We start from the raw sequence: 8,139 nt of genomic DNA, 5'->3' as shown, positions 1-8,139 counted from the left end.
ATAAATAAATTTATTTTATATTCACCCGGGAGGCTTAAAAGTCTATTGGGAATGGATTCAGAAAGGCAAGCGAGATTGGTTTGGTGAATCACTTCCAACTCTGCCACATAAGCCTGGAGGGGCCGCTTCCTTCACTCCAAACTTTTCACTCGTCCCCCCAGACCTTCCTCATAACCATTCGTTAAACTCTCGTTAACCCAGCTGCCATTCCCTGGCCTATGAGCAAAAAAATAAATGAATAGACAGCACTTAATAATGCTAGAATCAGAATTATTTATATTCTAATTTTCTCAAGTAATTCTTTCACTTCCTCTGGTGGAAGCTCACCGCTCTAAATGTTCCACTAATGTATTGAAAATGCAGATAATGTCAAACAGCACCTAAGCACCTACCCTAATAAAAGCCAAACTGTACACAGTATTCCAGTTTATTGTGATTTAATTCACATATCAGAAAATGTTAAGTTTTTCAATATACAAAATGTTAATTACCAAATACATCTTTAAGTTAGGCTACAGCATGTACAGCCTGAAATTTGCTCATTCCTTAGACAATCGTGGATTGTGATTGGACTGAGTATAACGATTGTAAGATCCCGTATATGAGAGTGTCGTCAGTTTAGGATGAATGCATAGTATACATACATCTTCGTTTAAAGATGCCCAATGTTTGCATACAATAACCAACAAAGGTCAAACATCGAACCTAGCTGAAAATTATGATAAAAAACCTTTATATATAATAACATTGAATAATTTTTAGCAAATTCTGTTGCCTTCTGCCCTCTCTACAAAATATTAACACAAGTGGCTTCGGTAAAAGCCAGTGCATAGAAGAACATGAAAAACTCTAAAGTGAAGAGAAAGGAAAGTGGTACAGTTATAAAAATGAAAGACAGGGGGGAAGAAGGAATGATTGAGGAGGAATGAAGAGAGAAAAAGAGATATAGAGAGATAGAGAGATAAAGAGAGAAAGCGAGCGAGTGAGAGAGAGAGTAGGTACCAAATGAAACATGGCAATTAATGTTCAATAATTTGTATTTGTTAAAAATGTCGAAACTATCTTTCTAACCTTACCAGACACCATGCAGAAATACACATCAAGAAAAAAACACAAATAGGAAATAATTTGTGTTATTTCTAACCAATTTCTAACCAAATAGGATTGTAGAACTCTAACCAAATAGGGACGAATTTGGTTAGAATACTACAACTATGTCCAATAAAGCAGCTACAGTTAACATTCAGTGCTCTCCAAAAAATTCTAACAGTGCTCCACCTCCATACCTTCCCTCCTTTCAATTAAACCATCTGCAAGAGACCCAACATTCTACCACAGAGGTAAATCAACCTCCAGCTGTCATATTCATCTTACATTCATCCGTGACAATGAGTTCACCCCATACACATACATTGAGACCTCTCTCATTCTGCATTTTCACTAACTCTTCTCCATCAAGCAACCACTCCTTTCCACCAAGCACCTGCTCTCAAAAAAAAACACTCCACTTCAATCCAACGAGTAAGTACTCTCCCTCTACCTAAAATCCACTTTCTTCCCTCAAATACCCAATTTCCACCACAAAGAATCCACACTCTTCTACCAAGAACCCTTTTCATTCCTATTCATCATACAGTATTTTACATTCAACACATTTAACATTATCTCCCAAGTTCTCTTTTTCACGGTAGAGCAACGGTCTAGCTTCATACATGTCGGCGTTCAATCCCCCAACCTTCTAAGTGGATGGGCACCATTTCTTAAGTCCCATCCCAAATCCTTATCCTGATCCCTTCCAAGTGCTATATGATCGGTCATTGAATATATTATTTTAACTGTAATGTTACGGGCTCACTTATCCTGTACCGGGTTTTTTATATATCAAAGACTATATTGGGTTTTAATGCCTCATTCAACCCCGAGGCATAGGTAAATTATTAGGAACTGGTGGTAATCGTCAATCTCACGCCGGCGAGTTTACCTTTATCATGGGTCTCTATAGTATCGTGACGGTGCCGAAACACCACTTCACTTCCAGCTACACGCTGGAAGGGATCTGCAGCAACACACTGGCAGAGGGCTCCAGCAACACACTGGCAGAGGTCTCCAGCAACACACTGGCAGAGGTCTCCAGCAACACACTGGCAGGGGTCTCCAGCAACACACTGGCAGGGGTCTCCAGCAACACACTGGCAGGGGTCTCCAGCAACACACTGGCAGAGGGCTCCAGCAACACACTGGCAGAGGTCTCCAGCAACACACTGGCAGAGGGCTCCAGCAACACACTGGCAGAGGTTTCCAGCAACACACTGGCAGAGGGCTCCAGCAACACACTGGCAGAGGTTTCCAGCAACACACTGGCAGAGGTCTCCAGCAACACACTGGCAGAGGGCTCCAGCAACACACTGGCAGAGGTCTCCAGCAACACACTGGCAGGGGTCTCCAGCAACACACTGGCAGAGGTCTCCAGCAACACACTGGCAGGGGTCTCCAGCAACACACTGGCAGGGGTCTCCAGCAACACACTGGCAGAGGTCTCCAGCAACACACTGGCAGAGGTCTCCAGCAACACACTGGCAGGGGTCTCCAGCAACACACTGGCAGAGGGCTCCAGCAACACACTGGCAGGGGTCTCCAGCAACACACTGGCAGGGGTCTCCAGCAACACACTGGCAGAGGTCTCCAGCAACACACTGGCAGGGGTCTCCAGCAACACACTGGCAGGGGTCTCCAGCAACACACTGGCAGAGGTCTCCAGCAACTCACTGGCAGGGGTCTCCACCAACACACTGGCAGGGGTCTCCAGCAACACACTGGCAGGCACCACACACAGTCTATAATAATAACAAACCCTTAACAGACGGACATTAATTCCATCTCTTAACTTGGTCATCCCGGTGTACATCGGTTTAATCACCAATACTTCACTAAGCATTGGTGATTAAAGACAAATCACATGCTACACCAACTCGGCCACTTGATCCCACTGGAATACGTCTTGAGTTCAGGATTGCCTGGGTGACCTCATTGCTGTCGATCAGGGGCCAGATTCACGAAGCAGTTACACAAGTACGTATGAACGTGTACATCTTTCCTCAATATTTGACGGCTTTGGTTACACTTATTAAACAGTTTATAAGCATGAAAACTTCCCAATCAACTGTTGTTATTGTTATAAATAGCCTTCTGGTGCTTCAAGCTCAGTAACTGTTTAACAATTGAAAACAAAGCCGCCAAAGATTAAGAAAAGATGGACAGGTTCGTAAGTGCTAGCGTAACTGCTTCGTGTATCTGGTCCCAGGGTACCACCCACATCACTTTTGAGAAGTAAAAGATGAATAGTAAGATGGAAACTACACAGGGGTAAATACACTGCCTTCCACCGGGGAACAAGAATTGGCGTCGGGTGCGCTCAACAGATGGCGTTGATATCGCCACAACTCCCCTCCTAAAAGAATTGAGGTCGAAAGCACTTAACAGATGGCGTTGACATCATTACATGCAGCCAGTCTTTGTTCACTTGATTTATCCTTCTGACATCTGGTGGAATTTTGTTTCCTCCAATATTGTCATCAGATGTGAAAATTAAAATGAAAACTACAAAAATAATATATTACGGAAATTTCCATTTAACCTCAGCGTGACTCTTTTAAACAACGAGTGATTCTTTCCCACTGCCCGAGGTATCTGCACCGAGCATGCAGGTATATATCTTACTTTATCAACGAAGTTGTCCTTTTGACCTTTTGGAAGTGACGCGGTGACCTCAAGGATCCTCCCGTGGCCTGCCTGGCGTGTTCTGCATGTTCCAGCTGCCATAATTAATAACATTCCTCCACTAGCTGGCCGGACCGCCACAGATCTCGTTGTGGGAGGGGGGATATGTGGGTGCCCTGGAGACAATGACGAAGTGCTCCACGGTCTGGGTATTACCATCCCTTCATCCCTTCTCTCTCTCACTCTCTCTCCATCCCTTTTATTCTTACTCGGTCCTTTTCCGCCGTCACTGCCTATCTAGCCATTCAGGCTTTTAAAATTATTTTATATATATGTTTTCTATCTCTGCGTTTTGATATTTTTTCTATTTAATCCGTATTCGATGTATTCTCTGAAGCAGGAAAAGAGAGAGAGAGACAGAGATAGAAACAGTGTGTGTGTATACTCACCTAGTTGTGCTGGTGGGGGTTGAGCTTTAGCTCTTTGGTCCCGCCTCTCAACTGTCAATCAACTGATGTACAAGTTTCTGAGCGTATTGGGCTCTATCATATCTGCACTTAAAACTGTGTTTGGAGTCAGCCTCCACCACATCACTTCCTAAAGCATTCCATTTGTCAACTACTCTTGACAATAACAAAATTCTTTCTGCTGTCTCTATGGCTCATCTGGGTACTCAATTTCCACCTGTGTTCCCTTGTGCGTTTGCCCCTTTGTGTAAGATACACGGGCATACACACACACACGTGTGTGTGTGTGTGTGTGTGTGTGTGTGTGTGTGTGTGTGTGTGTGTGTGTGTGTGTGTGTGTGTGTGTGTGTGTGTGTGTGTGTGTGCGTGTGTGTGTGTGTATGTGTGTGTGTATTCACCTAGTTGTATTCACCTAGTTGTTTTGCGGGGTTTGAGCTCTGCTATTTCATTTGAGAGGCCCGCCTCTCAACTGTCAATCAATCAACTGTAACTAACTACTCATTTTTTTCCATACACACACCCCGGGAAGCAGCTCTGTAACATCTGTCTAATTCCCAAGTACCTATTTACTGCTAGGTAACAGAGGCATCAGAGGCATGAGGGTGAAAGAAACTTTCCCCATTTGTTTCTGCCTGGTCCGAGAATCGAACCCTGGCCAAAAAATTACGAGTCCTGCGCGCTGTCCGCTCAGCTACCAGACTCCCAAGAAATACAACACCTCTGGGCTGGCAGAGGAGTATTTGTAGGTACACAATACAACAAATATAAACCCACTAGTTACAAATGTGTTAACATTGAAAACAACTGCCCCGAGTGAGGATCGAACTCACGACCTTGAGATTATGAGACTCACGCGCTGCCTACTGCGCCATCGAGGCACTGTGTGTGTTTGTGTGTGTGTGTGTGTGTACATTGCTTGGTTTCTCTTTTTCCATGTATTTACGCATGAATGTTTTCAAGGAACACATGTTGAATATTAGAAGTGTTTTAATCTCCCTTGCCGACAGAGAAGCCCCTGCACCTCATATATCCATTACATATAAACAGGACCCCTCAGTAAACAAATATATATATAAATATATTGACAAGGTAGAAGACAATATGAAAGGACCTGTTTGGTAGCTTAACAACTCTTCACCGAGTATTTTCATACCCGTTCTTGTTTGTCTCTATTCCAAATCAAACACCTCGAACTCCTTTAGAGTTGGACTCGTACCCAAAATACTGCTGGCATTTACCCTCTGAGCCGCAGCATTGAGGCGCTGGAACAAGAAACTTGACGCTCTTTAGTCTTTTGTGACACTGATTAGTTTCTCACCTAGTTCCTTCACGAACTTCTATGCACATATGTCCCACGAAATATAAGGGTTTCCGAGCCAATTAGAACAAAGTTATACCAACTTGCCAGACCTCAGTATTTGATAATTTTATGTTTCCCTGAAAGGAACAGCGCCAACCCCCTTCGCTTGCACTGTGTTGCAGGGTAGTACCGGCCAGTGTGGATGCTCCTGTGTAGACCCACACCACTGACTTGTCATCCTTCCAAGGAAGCATGGTGACCCAGTCTGGACGCACATGAGTACCGTTGAGTCTGTATTGGTGTAGTTCTATTTCTGTCGGCCACTGGGTTTGGGCGAGGCTTCACTTGGTGGTGTCACTGACTTCTTCATGCCCTGCAAATTGCAAGGTAAGATTGCAACATATCAGACAGTGTTGGATGTATTGATCAGCCAGCGCACTTCTGCAGGTGCACCTGTGTTCGGTGAGGATGGGGGCGGCAAGGCAACTCCAATACGAAGGGCGTCGTGATTTATGCGAGTTCCCAGAGCTGCGTTGAGAACAACAAATACAAAATTCCCTGTATAGGATGGTGTTACCGCAAGGAGACGGGCTCTATTCTCAATAGGTGCATTTTCCGTCATTTTCGACGTAAATCTTTTTATTATGGGACAAACACAGTAAGCCTGGTTGATGTCTTTTGCAGCTGGTGGTCGTGATAAGAGATGTACAATGGTTTCCCACTGACTGGCTCCTTCGTTAAACTCCGGATTGTGAATACTGAGTCTCTCATACACTCTGGCAGGATCTGCACTACTAATTCGCTGGCAGCGGTACGCAAGAGTATGCTGATAATGCTGATAGTCCTACATCTGTTGTTTTGTCTGACTTGTAATTTTGCTTGGTCCTTCTGATTGTCATCTAAGTCTAAGTTGAGTTCCTTTCTGAATATCGGCTTCAGAAGTTTGTCATATCGTCTTAGTAGTGAGCTGCTAAAAACTGGGTGAACACTTTAAAAAGTACGGGTAGCATCGGGTATTTTAAGGCACTTTGTGAGACGGTACAGAGCATCATTATTGGAGTCAAGTCCCCTATTCTCTCTTCCATCTTCTTTAGGGCATTGATTTTTTACAGTGAGGATTGCGACAATGGCGTTGTGGGCCCAGAGGTGCTTCACGTAGTCCACTGTCGGTTGGTTCAATTACTGAGGCTTCCTGTAAAGCTGATTTCACTGCATTAATGACTACCTCTCTGGATAAAATAATTTCGCACTAGGATGGGTTAAGGAGGTGTTACGACCTCTGGCTTCCTCAACAGGTGGTAACAGGAGACCCAGGGTCTCCCCTTGTGACTTCACTGCTAGTGAAGTCTTCCTAACACTTCCTAAAGTCTTCGTAACACTTCCAGCAGTGAGTCTTGTGTACTTGTCTGAGTACCTGCAGTTGGTCTCGTCTCTTCTATAGTTATAATAAATTCGGAATAAAACGACTTAATAAAAGAGCACTATACAAATTTACATTTCATCTCTAAGAGGAAAACAAATAATGGCAAATGGCTGTTTTCACCTGCAGGCTGTGCTAAGAGTTAATATGGTCTTTCACCATTTATATTCGAAAGTTTAAATGATGTGTTATGTTAATTAAGGTACTTATACCTAGCTGATGGAGTTCATTCAAGTTAATGTGATCATGAGTATAAAGGATCAACGTCAAAATACAAAAGTAAAACAAAAGTTAATTTAATAAAACCAACACAAAACTTTAACACCTGCAATACGTAAACTCACTGTCTTGCACACGTAAAATAATGATGATATAAAAAATGAAACAAAAAACTTAAATATTAATGACCCAACAAGTAAAATAGCAAAATACTGAAACACAAAACTTATATTACCAAAACCAACAAATCTTACCCAACTAATGGAGCAGTTTATTAAAACCAATGGAGCTTTAACCTTCACCGTCGAGCGTCCAAAATCGATTGAATTTTGGAGAGTTCGTTGGTACCTGGCGTCACCGCACTCTCCCTCCTCCTGGAGTGTTGGTAGCGTGACTCTAAACTACTTGTATCTATAGTCGCATGGTGAGCCATAGCAAAGGCACAAAATGAAAGTCACACACCAACGATCATATAATACAGTGAAAAATTGAATAGTATAAAACAGAATATGTATAAGGTAAGGGCATAGGAACCCCTGAGTTGACGTGTTGACGATATAGACTGCTAGGATGAGACAAAACCCGAAAACAGAGGGTTATTATGTGTCTGATGTCTATCTGAAAAATACTCAGAAAATTTTGGTCCGATTCTGTTATAAATAATTGTAAAGTTCACCACAAATCACAATCATAACTCATTGGAATTTCATGTGGTAATGTTTTCTCATAAATTGTTGGGCAAGCATTGTACTAATCTTAATATTACTATAAATCATTCTATCAATTAGAAGCTCACATGTAGTAATGAGATATCAGCTAAATTCCGCTAGCGATTACTACATATTCAGATTTCTAAACTGAATTTTATCTAAACTAAATAAACTATTCAGATTTCAATGATATATATTTCAAATACATTAGGAGTTTTATCTAAAAAATAAGCTTAGTTAAACAAATAAATAACGGCCTCACATGACGAGCTAAAATAATGATGGTGATTTATAACAAGAATAATG

General features: G+C 42.4%; 1 non-coding gene across 1 annotated transcript; it reads right to left on the bottom strand.

Moving 5' to 3' along the window:
• Positions 1-4,989: 4,989 nt before the first annotated feature.
• TRNAM-CAU (transfer RNA methionine (anticodon CAU)) lies at positions 4,990-5,062 on the bottom strand. Its single transcript has one exon. It is a non-coding gene; the product is annotated as a tRNA-Met (tRNA).
• Between the last annotated feature and the right edge of the window lie 3,077 nt (positions 5,063-8,139).

This window comes from Procambarus clarkii, chromosome 18, assembly GCF_040958095.1.
Source record: "Procambarus clarkii isolate CNS0578487 chromosome 18, FALCON_Pclarkii_2.0, whole genome shotgun sequence".
Classification (NCBI taxonomy): Eukaryota; Metazoa; Arthropoda; class Malacostraca; order Decapoda; family Cambaridae; genus Procambarus; species Procambarus clarkii.
The sequence above is the reverse complement of the archived record's forward strand: the minus strand, read 5'-3'. Positions and strand labels throughout refer to the sequence as shown.